General features: G+C 41.2%; 1 long non-coding RNA gene across 2 annotated transcripts in view; it reads right to left on the bottom strand.

Annotated features, from left to right (window-relative positions):
* Nucleotides 1-20,150, bottom strand: part of LOC130573617 (uncharacterized) — a 64,046-nt gene that overhangs the window by 3,345 nt on the left and 40,551 nt on the right. The window contains exons 5-6 of one of the 2 annotated variants that reach the window (XR_008965338.1): nt 4,132-4,208; nt 3,399-3,480 (exon numbers count right to left, since the gene is read on the bottom strand). This is a non-coding gene — a long non-coding RNA (uncharacterized LOC130573617). Of the gene's footprint in view, nt 1-3,398; nt 3,481-4,131; nt 4,209-20,150 lie in introns of those variants that run through there. The other variant, XR_008965335.1, reaches the window with a different exon arrangement.

A 20,150-nucleotide genomic window follows, 5' to 3' on the forward strand; every position in this document is an offset into this window, starting at 1 on the left:
AAGATATACTAACCCATTGGAAACTCTGTCAATGAGAAAAAAAATTATTTTAATATATCGATCTCACAGTGTGAAAATTAACATAATTCTACAAAGCCCTAAGACTGAAATATTGCTGCTAAAACACATCTAAGTCCATAACACAGAGCACATAAACCTGAGACCTAACTTTTCCTAGTTTTGTCTTGCAATTTGATGGAAATTTTAAAAATCCAGTTTTTATGTGACCCTTTTCACTTAGWGGAACTTAGTGACAAGATATATTTTTTGAGATCAATTGCAATCTGAAAGCTGATCCTGGCTAGGACTGAAAATTTTAGTTGTCAAAAAAAATTGATYTTGTTATTGTTTTCATTTCACTTTTAGGAACCAGTGATTTTCAGTTGTTTGTATTTGTCAAGAATTGTGTTTTATCCTTGCTGGGAGGTTTGATGAAAACCCAATCAGTGCCTTATATGTGTGTTATACCTTGTAGAAGTTCCATCACTTTTGTATTGTTTAGTTTAAAAAGCCATATAGATGCTAGGTGGTTTTTAAGATTCACAATTTTTAACTGAAGCGTTAGAGGAATTTTCAGTTAAAAGAACTGCTTTTGCATCTGGATCTTAGGAGTGTACCAAATCTAGCTGAACAAATCTTCAAGATTTTAGACTAAGAAAAAGCACAATTTACAAAGACTTTTGCAATTTAAAAAAAAAAAAAAACAACAAACTACTCTGATATTTACATCAGTTACAAGTGTATGCAGTATTTTCTAACCTATGGCTTACATTTGTTACTGATAGTTTAGCTTAGAAATAAAACGAGATGTACAACACTGAATGAAATGAAGTACTGTTTGCATTGCTTCGTAAGAATGGATTTCTATTAAAACCTGTTTATTGTAAAGCTGGTCCCCAAACCAAAATTAAGTTTTTGGGGTTTTTTTTCCCCTATATATAGAAAATAAGGCAATGCAACTGCTTGATTGGTCTTCTGGTAGGTGGTGAGCTAAGGGGCYCCTGAGGGGACCCAGGTGAGGCTGAGCAGGTCTGAGGGCCAGGGCTCTCCCAGGACTGAAAACCTGGTGGGGATAAAAAGTCCTTGGTCTAAAACTGTGTGACTCACCCAGAGACAGGCACCAYGACTGACCGTTTTCCAAACTCAAAACCAGAAGTTGATGAAAGTCTTGGTAGCTCTTTCACACTTTTGTGATCAGTTTCTTCAGGAACATCTCTCTAGGACTAGGTAATGGTAATTTAATGGGCTATTTCCTCCAAYATCCACCTTTTACTGGCCAAATGCAATGCAGTTCACCTGTCTGATGGATTAGGAGAGCAATTCCTCCTCGTGTGAAGTAAAGCCCATAAGTTACAGAATGTCTGCTCTTCATCTGAATGTGCAGTGTGGAGTTTCACTACACTTTCAAAAGACAGGGTGAGCAGGAGCAAGGCAGCAACTAAATTATTTTTCCTGCACTGATTTATCTATTGCGCTTCTGATTCCAGGTACTTTCTTTTTAAGTGAATTTAGTTGGCCCTGCAGGTCTCAATCCTTCCTGCCCTTACCGAAGCGAAAGGCAGTTTTGGCAAAGTTCAGAAATATCTGTACATCAGAGGAAGGTGTGCTGTCATCCATCAACATTCCCAAGTGATGCAGAGCTGGGAACAGCGGGGCAGGCGTTGCTGGTGGCTGTTCAGAGTGAACAGACACAGCCCCTGCCCTGCTCCAGCAATGCACACCCACAGCTGCCCAGGCTCGGGGAGGCCTCTGCAAGCATTCACAGGGGCAAGAATCAAGTTATTTAAGCATCTTGTTTTTGCCCTCTGGGATAGAGGCCAATGTGATGTCATCTAATATTTCTATTTCAGGAATTTGTAAAATGCAGCCTAATTTGAAAATGGGCCACAAATAACGCTGTTAGTGAAGGTTTTAAAGATAAACAGTCACCAACAATCTTTCAGCCAAGCACTAAAGTGTGTGGAACAGAATAAAGATGAGAGCACTTGACAACTGAGGCAGCACAAGTTGCATTAAAAATTTCAATATGCTGCCATGCTACATGAGGTATGTTAAATTATTTTACTTATATTTGAACTTAACAGCTGTTCCCTCTTTCTTTAAACAAGGCATTCTCCCCTGCAAAATCATTAAAAGCCTATTAACATGAAAAGCCAACCAACTCTGAGTGTTAGTAAAATACAGATTGTTACACTTGTCTTCCTTCTTCTACTAGAGGAAGGAAGATGAAATGGCCAAACTCATTGCTAGAGATTGACTGCTAAGGCAGGAATGGTAAATACCTATCCCTCCTCAWCTGCAGCAGTGCAGGACACTTTTCTAAATCCATTTAAAAAATAAAGAGCCAGATATCTTTATTTATCTTTCTTTATCTTTATTTAACCTTTTCATCCATATTCTCAAAAGTGGCTTAGGAACCTCTAAAACTGGGAAAATCTCACAAGAAACAAAGACGATTACGCCTATTTCCTGCCATTTTTCTCCTTAAATCTGTTGAGAAGATTTTGCTCTAAAAGCAAGTGATTTTATTCTAGAAAAGAGAAAATATACAGGAYATCAACTCAACAGATGTGAGAGAGAGGACTGGGATGGAAAAACTTATATGTTCTTAACTATATACACAAACACTAAATTTCAAAGCTCACCTGAAAAAATATTGTGGTTATTGCACAACACTATTATTTTTACAGTTGACTTTGCAAATGATTTTCACATGCATTAAAAAAATAAAAATCAAAAGACAATGTAATATTTGGGGCATAAGTAAGCATTCCTACACCTAGTCATCAGAAAGCTCTTAATATGTGCTTTAAGATACACAAACCTGTCATTTTTGCCTGGGCRTCACAAAAGCGATTACTTTACATATTCTTTTATTCTGCTACTATTTTTACCCACATATATACTCAATTTCACATAAGCATCCCAACTCCACCCAACCACCCCCATAAACTGAGATCTACCCATATGACAGCCTAAATTCCTTAGATAAACTCCCCACTAAGAAAGGGTACCATGGACAAAGCCCTCTGAGAACACAGAGGGGCAGTCACAGAGGGTGCAAGGTAAAGCCTCCCAGCTTTTTTAGCATTACAGCTGCTGTCTCTGCCCAAATGCTCTCTAACAACTGTACAAACCATTTCAAGTGAAAAGACACTAATTGGGTCAGAAAAAAATGAGGAGTAAAACAGAACAGAAACACAGTAAAGTAATATAGCAAAGGGAATTAAAAAAAAAATCTAAAAAAAAAACCAAAAAAACAAAAAAACACCAAAAAAAACCAAACCAAACAAAACAAACAGAAGGAAAAGTGTCTGTGGAATGCATCCCATCCAGCTCCAGCTGCTYTGCTTTGAACTTGGGGGGTGCCCCAGTTTTTGCAAGGAGCTCACCTGCAGCCTCAGCCATCTCTGGAGTCAGACTGAAGCAGCTGGGGGACTCTCTGCAGCCAAGCTTTTTGATTTCAAAAGTAAAGACTCTCTGTAGGAGGAAAAAAGGGAGTCCCTTACACACCTACAATCTGTTCTGGGAGGAGGTTGTTGTTCTGTTTCTGGGAGGAGGTTGTTGATAGTGCATTTGAAGTGATAAGCACCATCCAGCTTTGTGTCTAGGGCTCTATGCCACATATTTAAGCTAAAAATTGTTTTTAAAAGCTAATCCGAGAAGGCTGTATAAAATCAKCTAGGAAGTGCAGAGGCTGGTCTGATAACTTTTTCTTCCCATGAACATTTACAAATCTGAGTTTTCTCTGAAAATTAAGTGATACTTCCAAACACAGAAGATTTAAGAATAAAATTCCTCTTAGCAGATATTAACAAGAGTGATCAGTGTAAATCCCTTCATATTATGAGAAGAATAAACTGGAATTCAAAGACTCTCTGAGAAAGTAAGAGAAGTTGGAAAGAAAAGCCCCAGAAGCTCAGATCTCCCACCAGGCTTGGGAGCAGGATCCACTGCCATCTCTGGGGCTTGGCCCCTGCAATGTCCCAGCAGCTCCYTTGATCCTTCCCATTTCCCAAACAACAGCCATGTGTGTAGGTGCTTGCTGGGCAGTGAGGAACCCCCCAGAGTACCCAGCCCAGGCACAAAAGATGCACTTTTACCATTTCTGGGGCTTGCTGCGTTACATACCCTGGTGTGCTGTGAGGGAACCACATGGTAAAAAGTGAGGACATGGCACAGTCTCCAACCCCACTGCTGCTGGAGCCCTGCGGCACAAAAAGAAATAGTCATGGAATAAAGTACACTGACATGAAATTGAATTTACTGAGAAGGTACAGCACTATCATCAGCTGCTTAGGGAACTTGTTTGGGTGAGACCTCAGAGATTGTTACCATGGCTGTTGCCTGTGAAATAAAGTACCACGAGGTGGCAGGTTTTTAGGATTTGGTCTTGTAACATCTTACCATCACCCCTGAACTACCAAACACCAGCCRAACTAAGGTAACTCATTTCTGCTGCTGCCTACTGCAAATGCATGAGAAACAGCTCTGAGCCAGTTCCATCCCTCTGTGCACGCTGCTTTCCACACTGACCACAGGCTGTGCTCACAAGCTGGGCTGGCTCYGTCGGCTCAGATGATGCAGGATAATGCCTGGGCTGGGGCAGCTAACTCCCCAGGGTGGCTGGAGCCCCAGACACCTCAGCCATGTCTTTTCCTGGGAAGCACGCTCACTGTCAGGCTTTGTGTTCCCTTCTCCCATCCAGGGAGCATGCAGCATGCCCTAGGCTGCACAGCTGCACCCAGCTTAACCAGCACCTCTTACAACCCAGAAAGATCGTGTTACAAACTGTTGTGGGTTTAAAATCTGATTTTTTTTCCCAATTTCCCGGCCAATGCACCAARAAATGTCGTGGTTTAGACTGTGCTGAAAGCCAAAAGCACTGCACCCACAACGTTCTCTCCCCTCCCCCCACCGAAGAGGAAGAAGGGAGAACAAAAGCCCAATYAACACAAAAATTTATRGCTTYCAGATAACATAATGTAATTGMGAGAAAGATACGTATGTGCTCCAGAAAATGGTCAGASAGGCTGAATAACTTCAGTTGCAAAAATAGATTTATTACTACAAACTACTAAGAATATTACGGCACGGGGGAGAAGAACAGAGATAGGGACAAATTTACAAGGAGAMGAAAAAATAAAAACGGACATTTTAAGACACCTGTTATCCTTTCCAGGACCTGTCTCTTTCCCAGGTCCTCCCTCTCCACCCCCCATGTTTTCCGGCACACACAGGGGACAGGAATGAAAGTCTAACACAGATCAAACTACTCATTACGGTTATTGTCCAGCATCATAGAAGTGTTCTTACAGCTCCCAGCTGTGGAATTTTTTTTCCCAAGAGACAGTCAGGCGAGGGAATGGCGAGGGAATATTTTCTTTACCTCGTAGGAGAAAAAGAAAGAATGTCTTTCAAGGCCAAACTGTGTTGTTTCAGTGGCGTAAGACCACTATGACAAACCTCCTGGCAGAGCACAGCTTCTTCTAAGCATCCACTTACTTCAGACGTAGGGCGCGGGCGTCTCCTCCTCCATGCAGAGCACAATTTCTTCTCAGCATCRACTTGTTTCAAACGTCGTGGGGGGGCCAAGACTCTTCCCCCTTTTTGGCAGTTTAGYGTAGTACTCAAAGGCCAGGTTTTTTTCAGAGCAAGGTCGCTCTCCTTCTTCYATTCAGGTCTCTCTTTGATGAAATTAGTCCTTTCGAAAACAACTTATTTTCTCTGTGCTCGAGAACCACAGCACAGCACAGCAAGCCATTACCATCTCCTCCTTACTGTGATCTTTGGGTCTCCATTTTTCTTCTTACATCTCCTCCCGCTCCTGCTCTTTTTTTTCCCCAGTGCACGATACTAAAACTACATGCTAACAACCTAAGAACTACATGGCGCCGCGTCTATCTTGGTTTGAATTCTTTCTCAAGTACCAGACAATGCGTCATCACAGAGGTGTAACCAACCTGTGCAAYTGGCCCAGGCCTGATGATCAGCTTGTCCATCAACCTCAGAGCTACACTGGATTGGCTCTAAAACACAGGGGGTAGGGCTCCTTTTGCTGGAGAAGAAGGAGACAGTTTCTAGAACTTCTCATAGGAGCCATCTTTGTGGTTTCTTGGTCCCATCCCCCCACCACCAAAAATCGGACCAAGTAAAACCATGACACAAACCTTTGTATCTTCAAACAYTATTTATTGTCTGGTCCCATGGATGTTTGTGCATTATGTGGAGGAGTGTCTCCTTTTCCTTTGACTTGGAATATTCTCAGACTTTCTGAGAATAGGAGTGACTACTCCTATTTTCTTGGGTGGGAAACAGGGATGACAGTTTCTCCTCCCCTATATGAATGATTTTTAGCTTTTGTACCCCAAAAAGCACAAAGCAGAGAGCCCAACTGCACAGCCAGCTGGCAGGGAGCAGCASGTAGCACTAGCTTAGTTCAATTCCATGGCTGTGGACCTCTAAAGGCCCTTTAGTGGGTCACAAGGGGTACATGGATGAGTCCTTCTATATTCCTTTTTATTTTGTCTCCTTATTTATTTCATCTCTAAGGGAAATAACTCCAAATTTATTAATCTCCCTTCATACAAGAATTTTCCTCTGCTCCAATTGTGTTTGTCACTGTTCCCTGAACCCTTTTTTCCTTCTTTAGTTATTACCTTGAACAAAGATGGATAGAAGAGCAGAAGTAGAAGCCATTCTCCAGACACACAATGTGAAMTACAGAAAAACAGGTCAAGGCTTCACTGAACTCTGGCTCAGTTCTAGCAAGGTCAGTAGACGTACCTTAGGAATGAGTGTACTCCTCTTCAGCTCTTTCTTGCCAAATTCACATTCCTCAATACTGCTCAGGCTGTGAAAAGCAACTGTGGCTGACAACAAGCTCACAGCACATGCAATTGAAGTCCCATTAAACATATTAAAGCTGGAAATGTGTATACACAAAAGCCATTCTGAGCATTTTAGCAAAATCATGCCTAAGCTTTTCTGTGCAGCATTGCAACACATGACCCRAGAAATGATCTGGCCACCTGAAACTCCTGTTCAGATTACTGCCAAAATGAAGGGACAAGAAATCTRCTACCTATTAATTAAGGCCCTGCCTTTTGTTCCCATAGCTTGTGTCATCCAGTGCTGTCTAATAGGTTTTAGATCTTCTTATTATCCATACACAGACTTTTCCTTGCTTTTATTTTAACTAAATCCTTCATTTTGATGCACCAATCAATACCATAAATTAATAATATACCACTCAGGATATGCCGCTTTTCACTTCCATTTCAAATTTCATTATTTTGGCATTATGCTCAAGAATAAATARGAGACCTTGATTTTCTATAACATTAGTTATTTTGTGCATCTTCCCCTCCATATTGACTCTATTCATACATTTACTTTTTTTTATTTGCTTTCTGAATCAAGCAGCTGTGGTCCCTTCATCTCTCTTTATACAGAAATGTTTCCAGGGTTTTAGATGATGCCTGTTGATATGGCAAGACTCTGCTTAGTCCAGTTAATCGCTAACATAAAGGAAACCTGATGGAATGAAATTAACTGCCCATTAAGTATAATAATGACTTGTCTTTGGGCATATTCTTAGCCACTTTCAATCAGGCAAAAGCATTTGGACCTGTATCTTGATTGGTGCCATTTTTCCTACAACCCTATAGTCCTTGCATCACTTTTCCGAATCTGTGGCAGCTGAGAGTAGCTCTTCCAGACATTCTCAGCTCCTGAGGCCCCCTTCATCCAACAATTTATGAGAATGTAGGGAAAAAAAAAAAAAAAAAAAGGAAGAAGCACAATCAGAAGAATTCTACTGAGCCACATAACAAAACAGTGTTGGAATAACCCAACACTTCTCTACCTCACAGAAACACCTCTACCAGCAAGATCTTCCCTCGGGCAGCTGTTTTTGACTTGGCAGTGACTATCATTGCTTTCTGTGTTAAGGATCCACACCCAGATAAAAGGCTGACAGTAGCCCAATTTCATGCAAGTGATCCAGGTTTCATGGCCCCCTGGAGAGAGCTGACTCTCCAGCCGTAACCACAGGCCCTCCCCAAACTGTGCCACAGCACCCATGTCCTGAGAGTAACCACAGTCCCTCCCCAAACTGTGCCAGAGCACCCATGTCCTGAGAGTAACCACAGCCCCTCCCCAAACTGTGCCAGAGCACCCATGTCCTTCCCCCTCCATGGGGATCAAGTCTGACCTTCTCTATGGATAAGCAAAGAGAGCAAAGGGCTACACAGACACAACATGCCAGTTCCCAGCTGGACTCTGCTGAATAAGAGTGTCACAGATCTCTGTAAGATTTGCAGTCATAGCCAGCCAAAGGCATATTCATGAATTCTCACTTTGAATCCCATTTCATTTAAAAAATGCTGTCCCCTTGAGGGTTTTTTTTTTTTTTTTTCGGTACTTGCAAACCTGCCAGCTTTTTTAACATATAAATAGGAACATTTAGTAAGAAAACAGGGACATGATTCTAACTCTATCAAAATACATCTGACAGAAAGAGCTTTCAGGGGAGAAAGAATTGAAAKGATTCACTGCTTTTAAAGAATGGTTAAAACTCCATCTTTCATTACAGCAAGACCTAGGAGGAGTGGCTTTGATCCCTCAATATTATCTGACCAAAGGCAGTTAATACCTACTTCTGGAGTAGCAGCATTAGCTATTTTAGAGAATTCTTTRAACGATTTCCAGGGCTATTAAAGTCAACTGTAAAATACCACTGCATTTACCTAACCAAAATTTCCCCACCAGATCAGCCCACAAAAGGCTTTAGAAGCTGCAATATCACGGGTCGCAATTCTGAACTTCTGACACTTTTAGCCGGCTTCATCCCGCTAACTTTGGGAACCTTAGCCAGAAACACAAATCTTGCAGAGCTCCTCTGAAGTTAATGGAGAACTCCCAGCAATAATTCAGGCTGATTGTTACAGGGGATAATCCAGGATCTTATCCCACAGAGAAACAGCCAGCCCTGGGTGGTATATCTAGGCTCCCTCTTCTTTATGTGGTGACACACACATGTCTCTGAACAGGATCTTGAAAAGCCACCAGAAGAAATAGGGAGCACTCTTATCTAGCTGGCACTGAGCTGGTGGGGAGAACCTTTTGTCCCTGAGCCCCATGAAGCTGCTGAGCAACCTTCTCAGTTTTCTTGTTTTCTAGGAGCAAAGAGGACACCCTTCCAGATCTGTGGGAGCCTTGCCCATCCACCTCTGCCAAGGCAATTTTAACCTAAATCTTGCTGTGGCTGCCAGCATATATCTGGATGTCAATCTCCAGTTTCTCCAGGTTAATTTTTCTAGTTTCTATTAAATGATTGCATGCCTGTTGAGCTTGCAAGCCAGAACATTACTCTCTAATCTAGTCACTTGGAGTAGGCATAGAAGACTACATCGTCACAGTTTCTGCTCCAAGATTATCCACTTATTTGATATAAAATGTTAATTGGAGAAGAAATCAAAACACTGATCTGACAGAAGAAATTATAATGTTTAGTGCAAATATGAAACAACCTAGTTACTTTCAACAATGAGATGGTGTTGGTCATGTTCCCAATATAGCATTCAAAACATTAAGGGCTTCTCTGGCAGAAAATAGATGCCTGGAGACTTATGATTCTGCCTGTGTCAGCTAGGAACAGAAACAAGATTTTAAGTATTTAATTATGGTTTGATATCCCTGTAAGTATGTAGGATGTGTTAGGAAATCCTACTGCTTCCAGATTTCTCTACAACATGAATCTTAGGGGGAAATTCAATGACTGCAAATGAAGAGGACATGCTGGACTCATTTAGTCTTGTTCTCTCTCCCACATGTAGACAGAGGCATATGTGTAGCACACTGCCATTCATAATTCAAAATTATATAAATATGTAATTTTTGAGTGATATGAGGAATGAGATGGTCTGCTATCTACATACCACTCACCATAGCATGTTTGACAAATAAGAGAAATAAATAGGGTGTTAGCTATTAGTCTGAGAAAAAAAGCTCACCATGCTCATCCCTGTTTCAAAAATATTAACATACTACTAGGAGATAACATTGTGCAGCCTATAAGATTACTAGGGTTATGTGCAAAAGTTGGAAGAGACTAGACAAAACAATGTGTGGACCAGCACTGAAGGGAAGGGAAAGTTGTATATTTAAGCAAGTAAGCAGCTCAAGGAAAATTAAACATCAATATAAAACAATGAAAAAAAACTGGGCAGAATTAAAAAAAAAGACAACATAGGAACAATGAAAAAAGAAGAGCTATCAAGGTCATCAGCTGTCAAAGATTCACTTGTACACTGGAAAAGTGCAGTATTCTATTTATTTATGTGTACCAGGCTCCTTTTTTCTGATTGCATGTCACTACAAAATGCTTTTGCACAATATATTCCTTATTCTATAGAGCTCTCATATAAATTACACACATGCTTAATACATAGATTATTTTATAATATAATAACTCATTCTTTAACCTCACTGTGAAAATGTGCATTTTCTGGCTTTCAGTAATAAAGAAGAGAATCAAATTCGGGTTGTTGCGGTTTGGAATGCTGGCCAAAAGCCAGGCACCCACAACACCTGCTCATTCGCTCTCCCCCACCACCACACCGGGTAGAGAAGAGCGAAGGGGGGAAAAAWCTAACAAAAAGGTTCATGAGTTGAGATAAGGAACGGGGAGGAAAACACTTGATGGACAAAACAGGCACAACTTAAATAATCAARTGAATTTATTACTAACAAGGTCAGAGGAGGAGAATGAGAAATAAATTACAACCCTCAAAGACACCGATCTTCTCCCCACTCCCTCCCGCCTTCCCACAATACAACAAAGCAGCAGGAACGAAACAGGGTGTGGGGTTGGTCAGTTCAGGGTGTGGGGTTGGTCAGTTCAGGGTGTGGGGTTGGTCAGTGTGGGGTTGGTCAGTTCAGGGTGTGGGGTTGGTCAGTTCAGGGTGTGGGGTTGGTCAGTTCATCACCGGATCCTCTGTGACAGCTGAGGGAGAAGATTCCTTCCCTTGCGTTGCCGTGGGGTCCCTCYCACAGGAGACAGTTCTGTGTGAACCTCTCCGGCGCGGTTCCACTCTCACGAGCAGCASKCCACACACATCTGCTGCWGCGTGAGTCCCCCCASRGGCAGACAGTCAYCCCAAAACTGCTGCACCGTGGGCTCTCTTGTCCACYGGGTACAGTCAGAAGRCCAGSCTGTTCCATTTTGGGAGCAAGGCCTCTCTCTCCATGGGTCTCCTGCTGGACACAGCCCSCTTCCCGTGTCCRCCCGCTCCGGCGTGGGGACCTCCCTCCTCCACGGGCTGCGGGTGGATCTCTGCACCCTCTGTGGACCCCATGGGTTGCAGGGGGACAGCCTGCTCCACCATGGTCACTGTGGCCTGCAGGGGACAGCCTGCTCCACCATGGTCACCATGGGCTCAGGGGGACAGCCTGCTCCACCATGGTCACCATGGTCTGCAGGGGACAGCCTGCTCCACCATGGGCACCATGGGCTGCAGGGGGACAGCCTACTCCTCCATGGTCACCATGGGCTGCAGGGGGACAGCCTGCTCCACCATGCTCGTCACCACGGTCTGCAAAGGAATCCCAGCTCCGGCGCCTGGAGCAGCTCCTCCCCCTCCTGCACTGACCTTGGTGTCTTCATCCTTCACATATTTCTCAGCCTCCTCCTCTGGCAAAACTACTCTGTGTGCCCCTTGTTTTGATTTCTTCTTAAATATGTTTTCACAGAGGCGTAACCACTATCTCCAATTGGCCCAGGTTTGGTCAGTGGCATGTCCATCATTCTCAGAGCCAACAGCAATTGGCTCTGCTGGACATGGTGGAAGCCTCCATAAGCKTCTCACAGGTGCCATCTTTTTGGCCCCCCCACTTTCCAAAAACTGGGCCAAGTAAAACCAACACACGGGTTAATGAGAAGATTTGTCTGATTGACCTTCTCCACAGTCAATGACTTGTAATGGTCCATTGTTAGTCCATGCCTAAGCAGGGTTTCCAAATGAATTAAAGCCATGCACAAACACATATTTATAGAAATAATTATAGGCTACTAAATAAAATCTGGATCTATGTATTAATGGATGAACTTCAGGAAAAGCATGCTTAGAGCATTCAAACACCTAAAGATGCATTCCACATGAGCAAATAATTAGAGTGTAGAGTCTTTCTGGAATTATATACCCAGGTGTGAATTGGATCATATGAAGAAAAATGGTCACAAGCAACAAAAAAGTACCCAGAGATTTCTGCTTGTTGATAAAAATGAATCTGCTGAAAGATAATAGTGCTTAGCAATTAGAAAGTGACATTCCTGTATGGAAAATTAGTTGTTGGTATTAATCCTCTGTAAATGCTGTGGTTACCTTGCCCCCATAAAATCATGTGGGGAAATTCCTTCTTCCAATGCCTTTCCAGGGTCTGTGAAAGAGATAAATACAGATGTGCTTTTTCTGAAGATGCCAAATAAATATATGAAATCCCATTAACTCTTCTTTAAAAACTAAAACAGAACCAAACACACAATGCGCARGTGAAGGCAGGTCTTGACTTTTCAGGTATTCACAGGGGTCATTTTAAGAAGAGATGTGTTAAARCACTTAGGACTTTTGTTACCATGTTTGAGGCTGTAAATCAAGCATTAGTTCACAGAGATTAAAAACTCTTTCCTTTGGGAGGGTTACAACATAATATTCCTTTGAAACATAGGGAATTTGTCATTGTGCAAGAAATGGTAATGGACTCATCACACTGGAGGTCTGCTAAAATATTCTTCTGTTCTTGTGATTATCAACAGAGCAGGGACAATAATTCATAGCCAGTAATTTAGTGGATAATTTTTGATTTTTCTCTTTATGAATAGTCACAAACAAAAGTTCAAACTTTCAAATATGACTATTACTCAAAATTAGTTTTTATTCCATCTATAAAAGTGTCCCAGAGATTAGAGAATTCATTAATATAAAAAAATTGAGAGTATGGACTGCATTAGTAGGCTGTATGTTGTTTCAGGCTTCAGTCAAGCTCATATCTGCAAATATATATGAAAGGGCATACTGAAAGCATTGACTGTTACAAATTAATATGGGATGTAAAATTAACTTTTGAAACAAAGAACATAAATAGTGCCTTTTGTGCTTGATCATGATGCAAAGTTGCAAAAAATTGAGTGCTTAGAAAACCAAAGTAYGTACTGACTTTTAAGTGCCACATATTCAGACCCAAGAACTATTTTTTTTTCTTTCAATTCTGTCTTTTTCACAAGCCTAGACAAAGGACAGACCCAACCTACCAGCTATACTAAGGGAAGCATTTGGCCATCAACTTGGTTCTTGTTCTTCAGCACCACCATCTTAATTTTATGTTTTTGAACTTCCTGAGGAATCTCCTCTCTCATGAAAACAGTATTAACTCAATTAATTTTAGAATGGAAGGTGTTCCTTCTTTTTTTTATGAACCACAGAGCATTCTAAAAATGCCATGAAAAGGAAGGGTACCAGAGCACAAACAGCTCTGCTGCCTACCTTGGGCCATCTCAAATTAATGAAAACTACTCTCTTTCTTATTACTAAAACGTCCGATTGTGAGCAGAAATAGGCAAACTACCACAATAATCAGAAAATAATATGTGCCTAATAATAGTTTCACTTAATCTAAACCTCTATGATCAGAATAAAGATCTTAAAAAAAAATTGATCGGTATGAACAACATCAAACACAAACCTCAAGGAGGCAGGTAAAGATTGTGTTCTGGTAAGCAACAGGTAAAATCATAAGAGTCTGAAAAACAATTTGCTGAAAGAACCAGGAGACAGTCAAAGCTCTCTCAAACCTGTTGTGAGCTGTCAGACTGCCAGGGAATTGATAGGGCCCATGGGGTTTCCAGAAAGAGGAAAGATAGCTGGGCTTGGTAACCACAGAGAACTCAGGGGCATTCCCAATGCATGGGCTATCCTGGTGAGAACAATTAGGAGCAGCTCAAATGTAGTAGGGGGATATTTAGGACAGAACAATAAAGTAGATAGAAATGAATCCAAGAACCCTAAGGTATTTCCCCAGAGCTGTAAAGGAACTGCTAAGTGCAGTGCTCAACCCTCCTCTTAAAAGGCAGATGTGCACTCAGTTTTGCAAAAGAAGCTAGAAAAGGTCCAAACAGTTACAGACATGTAATTCTGATGTAGCAACACTGACACGGGAAACCTGTAATAAAGTCTAGAACTTCTGTAGGGAGAAAATCTTATCTCATAAATGCACTGARCTCCTTGGAAACAGTCAGTGAGAGCATGAATTGTGGTGGTGCTGTTAATGCCACATGCTCGTGTTTTCAAAGAGGTTTTGAGAAGGTCCTTAACTAAATAAAGTTCTTGTAGTAAAAAAGAAAGGGTAGGAACAAAAGGTCATGTGAGRGGGGTTGGTAATTTTTTTAAAGGGAGATTTACGGGGCAGTCTCATGAGCACCTATGGTTTGTGTGCTCCATGTACCCAAAAATCTTCTGAGAAAAGTGAATAGCAGCATGGCAGGGTTTGCAGATGGTACAAAATAGTTTAGGGCCAGACAAAGAAAGGCTATCTGCAATGTGACAGAGACAGCTCACAATCTGACACAGGTGGGATTTATTTCACCTAACCACAGCATAGCTGTTAGAGAAACTAAGAACCACCTGAGGCTCATTTTGTACTCAGTGGAGAGAAACAGGCTTGATTCCCCTGGTCTGTTTGGGATACATACATACATACATACATACATACATACATACATACATACATACAGAAGGAAGGAAGGAAGGAAGGAAGGAAGGAAGGAAGGAAGGAAGGAAGGAAGGAAGGAAGGAAGGAAGGAAGGAAGGAATCATGGTCCTGGAAATGCCTCTTTCTCTCTGCTGCCTTTACTGCATTCATACGGTGCCTGGTTCAGATGATGTTTATCTACACTTAGTCTGAGGAACAGGCTCTGAATATGCAGGCTGTAAAATAACGTAAGTCAAAAATTCAATGTCAACAAATGTAAAGTAATGAATATGGAGGGAGACTGCTTTAACTACACATATATAACTTAATGGATTTTAAATTGTCTGTTATTGTCTACCATACAGGAAAGGGAACTAGAAGTCACTGCTGGTAGGTCTGTGGGAAGTTCTCAATTCCCTGTTAGCAGTGGTCAGAAAGACACACAACTTTGTCAAGTGTCAGATACCTGGAGGCACTGAGTGCTTAAAAACACAAGTACAATTTAGGACAGGTCAGATGGGAGCTTCATTAACCACTATCACAGGGAACAAACATTGGACAGCATTGGTCTCTCTGCCCCCCTGTGCTCTGCCAATGATTGCAGAGACCCAGCCTATAGACTGTGTCAGTATGTAAGAAATAAATAAAAGTCAAACCAGAAATGTAATGTTGGTGTTGTGTAAATGGTGTGATATTACTCTTACTGGTGACAGTTCAGSTCCAGTTATTTTAAAAGTCATTGTAGAAATGGTACAGGTGTAGGTACACGGTGGGGACAGTCCAAAGGTGGGAACATCTCCCAAATGGGGAAACATGAAACCAGTCAGAACTGGCTTGTCATCACAGGCATGTAGAGAACAGCATCATGTGGTACCTAGAGTAGTGAAAGCCTTGAAACTCTGTAATGCACTGCAGCCAGCTCCCAGGAGCAGGGTGGGGGTGGGAACATCAGGAGGAAGATGTTCCATGGCAACATTTAGGGGAAACTGGAGATGAGAGAACAAACAGAAAGCTAAAAGAAGAGTCATCACACAGCATACCGTACGCAACTGGAGAGGGAGGGGCCTGCTGAGAAGACTGTGCAGAGTGAAGGATTCAAACAGAGAGCTGAGAGATAGCTGGGTCTTGGAGAGCCCCTGCGTGTAATGGAAGATAAGTCAAATAAACCTTGTGTTAATCCTCTAACAGCAACAGTGTCAAAGTAGAAAAACTGTATGCTCGCTGGACTGTCGAGTGTGAATCCCAGGGAAGCACGTTGCCTTGCCGCAGGCAGAGCATCCAGAGCTGCCTTTTGCACAAGGCCAGAGAGCCTGGGGCATTATTTAAGAGACAAGGTTTAAAAGGGTCCTAATAATGCATGGTGAAACAAAAAATTGACAAAGCGTAGAAAACACTGAAAGACTTGTAGATCTAACAGATTGATCAAAACTGTGATCTTTCCAGAGGAAATGACCTCAGAAAAACCCTGTAAAACTGAATTATGTTTGATATATAGCATATGTGATATAAATACCTATTTATATATAAATATAGAATATTTTAACAGTCAGAATGTAGGCATTTGGTAAAATGTCTAAGCTGTTGATTGAAGACTGGTTCTTCAGAACTGCCAAAAACTAAAAATCTAACAACATGCAACAAAAAATTTGTGAATTAGCAGTTTCCATGTTGGAGACCCTCCAAACTCAGTAAGACTATGAAAAATGTCAGAAGAATTAAAAAGAAGCAAAAATCTYCTTCCATGTGTTTCAGAATTCGTATACAACAGCTCCATGCAAGAAAGAGAGGAGATGTGCTTCCAGAAATCACAATCACTTAGAAATTCATCAGATTATATTCTGTCCTGCTTGAAAGAAAACAATAAAGTCAATGCAATATTCAACAGTCCTGTACTAGTGGGGAGTTAAACACGATGTTTAAACAATGACCTTTGCAGAGACTGGAGAAATGCTCCGGAAAAGAAGTAATCCTTGCTGGAAAGAGGTACCAGCTCTGTTTTCTTTGTGGATCCTCTAGTGCTTGCTCTCAGAGAAGAAGAGAGAGCAGAAGCTGTGCAGGGGCAGGAGAACAGGGGCAGAAGGGCTGTGGCAGAGGACAGCAATGCCAGTGGCACTGACTGTGGGGTCTCTGTTTCCTCCAATTCCCATCACACCAAGGCAACACTGAAATGTTCAGCACATAGGCAGGAATTGTCTGGGCCCTCCATGGGGATGTGGAGCACAAAGTCTGCTTTTTCTTTTACCTTTGTCTTGTTCAGAAACTCATGCTGGATGATGTAAACCTTTGTGGTTAACAGCTTATTTAATAAAATATTGATTCCTTTTTTTCTCTCATACTTTAGGAAATAGGATCTTCAAGCACTTTGATTAAGTACTGTAGTTTTCTCAAACTCTTTCCAAGGTCTTACAAAGTCTAAATCCTAAACTGACTGTTTTGTGTTAAATTATATCCACATTTTCTACAAGTCCTATAAAAATGAAGTATGCCCACCAAGATTGTTGATGAAGAACACCACAACTTTTCTGACTTACCCAGAAGTACAGGCCCATCTACAGCTACACATGAAAAGGTGTGTGAGTGTAGTTTTGAGAGGAAAACACCCTCACTGAAGAAAGGTGTGAATAGATAAAATCTGTAAGTTACCTGCTAAATAAAACTAACCAACGTAGAAAAAAAGTGGTATGTATATCTCAGAGAAAAAAAAATAGCATGTGTAATTTAGATAGTAAAAAGTAAGTGCAATTAGACAGTACATAAGGAAAATGTGTACACTTATTTCTATTTAATGAATTATAACCTTAGTACTAGAGATGAGGAGGTGCTATGAGCTAATATTTATAAATTTATCTCTTGAAAAAAAAATTCAAAACAACAACCATCATTCATTTTTAACCATAAATGTAAATAAGATTACCTGTAGAGTTTTGAAATAGGATTAAAATGAATTTAACCTCATGTTTAAATACACACAATGGAGTACAGATCCATCTGTAGAGAACATTTTTCAATATATCCATGGTATTCCTATCAGTGTTCATCATAATTTAGTTAAAACAGAATTACATTGAAGAATAACAGTACATAGGAATTGTAACACCAAACTGATAAATTGTGAATAAAGTATCATAATCTGAAATACTGCCTACAGAAAGTACATTTAAATATTTGTTAGTTTCTTTCACTGGTAAGTTTGTAATTTTATGGGTCACATGAAAATTTATTTTGAATCAAAATCTACTTTTTATTTCCCCCACATGAGTTCCCTGGAATTAATATGGWTTTTTTTCTTCTTAAAACTCGTGGAACTTTTCTTTACTGTATTAGTTCTTTCTACAGAGTATCAAAGAGACTGAATATGTACTGGAAGCCTTTTTGAACCAGATTTTTGAGTTTGCCCAGTGAAAAGCATCTGGCTGCATAACAGTTTTAACCAGCTTTGAAATTTCTGTCACTCTAGTAGGAATAAATGGGTTCTTGGTTAATAGAGCTTGTGATCTTTGGCCATCTTTAAGCTTTKTTTAAATTTGAGATAAACATGTTCACTTCACATAACTGAAATAATTGCAAAGTATGGTCTACACATGGATGCCAATTTAAATTAGCTGAGGATTTAGTCAGAAATATTGTCCAGAGCACTCACAGAAACCTTACACAGATTGCCTGTCTGCATATTTTCAGTACAGTCTGTAAGAGATTGTGCTGGAGTAAGTCAGAGGTARATGCTGTTATCTCTTGCATGCTCTCTGTCCTGGCAAAACTAACAGTTACAGTCTTCTCTTTTAAACTTCACACAATTAAAGCTTGAGGCCATTAGAAGACAGGACTGGGTGAGATAAGAGGAGAAGCTCCAGCACATAACAGCATGAAAGAAAATGAATGCAAGGTACTAAATGGTTGAATCGAAGGAAAGTGAGAGATCTTCAAAGTATTGACACAACTGCTGAAGAAAATGCCCACCAGCTTYGTAAAGCACCTTCAGCTTGCTCCTTTTACTGTGACAGGAAAATAGAAAAGTATCTGTTTTCTAGATCCAGACCCTATCCATCTGTGTGGTGTGTCACAGCAATGGAGCTGCTAGAAAACAAAAGGCTTTATTTGTGGAAAACATAAGTGTTGGAGTGCTGATATAGAATCATAGACTCATAGAATCATAGAATCACAGAATTATAAAATAGTTTGAGTTGAAAGGGACCTCAATGATCATCTTGTTCCAACTCCACTGCCATGGGCAGGGGCACTTTCTACTAAATCAGATTGCTCAAAGCCTCATCCAACCTGTCATTGAACACTTCACACATGGGACACCCACAGGATAAAATGCACCTTTGCAGCTCCATAGGATAAAAACAATTTAAAGTAGGTTCTCTACCACATGTTGGATACCAAAGCCTCATTGAGCAGTGCAGGGAGTTGTGGGTGGAGTTGGTCCAGGACATGCTGCTTCATCATCTCTGTGTGCTGAAACTCTTGTTTCACAGCAAAAAATAATTTTCCTACACTGGTTTGTGTGACTACTGATCCTAAGGTCAMTAAAGCCAAATACTGACTGCAGCAAAGGTAATGTTTTAAGAATGTCCTGCTCTGCAGAGGAAGAGTTGGCACCTGGTGCTGGTAGGGCAAAAGTGCTGCTCCATGCCCCAAGCAGAGGCAAAGGTAGTGGTGTGAAAAGCACAATCGCAGCTCCTGAAGGCTGGAGGCAGGACTGTGAGCAGGCACTGCTCTGGCAGGATGCCCACAGCCCAGAGGGCAGATGCCAGCAGGCGCTGTGTTYGGGCACTCACACCTCAACATCTTTGTCCTGCCTTTCCCTCACAATTTCCAAGTCCTCCTCCAAAGCCTCCCACCAGAATTCCTGAGTGGCAGCAATGGCCTCCACAGGGCAGCTGCCTTGACACAGGATGTGGGGAGCCTTCTGATTAAAAAAACACTTGAAAGACCTTGGTGAAGGCCATTCCTGACATGTTTCACTCCCATTTCCAAATACAGCACCAGAGCCCTCCTCTCTTTCCAGCTGATGAAATTTAGCTGTTGTAAAATGCTAGCTAGCCACGTTTAGCAAATGGAGATAATAAAATAAAAATGAATCTATACTTACTAAGGAAACACAGTTTCCAAAACACAGACTTTGGCTAGAGACTGTGTTTTGCTTAAGAGTCTGCCAAGAGATCTGTGGACTGTTTTGTAAACAGTTCTCAAACTGGTGTTTGTGGGAGAGGCACATGGGAAGGGGATGAGAGACAGATGGACATATGAAATGTATCCCAAAGGAAGTTCATCAGGAAAGAAAATGCTCAAGAGAAGCTTTGATGTGATCTAAAGAACTACAGACAGTGGAAGAAGGTGAATAATGGGGAATTGTTCGTCGTTTTCCATTGTTCCCTGTTACACAAGAGCTGGAAGAC

Source organism: Malurus melanocephalus, unplaced genomic scaffold, assembly GCF_030028575.1.
Source record: "Malurus melanocephalus ecotype Western Australia unplaced genomic scaffold, MMel_1.1 scaffold_60, whole genome shotgun sequence".
Lineage (NCBI taxonomy): Eukaryota > Metazoa > Chordata > Aves > Passeriformes > Maluridae > Malurus > Malurus melanocephalus.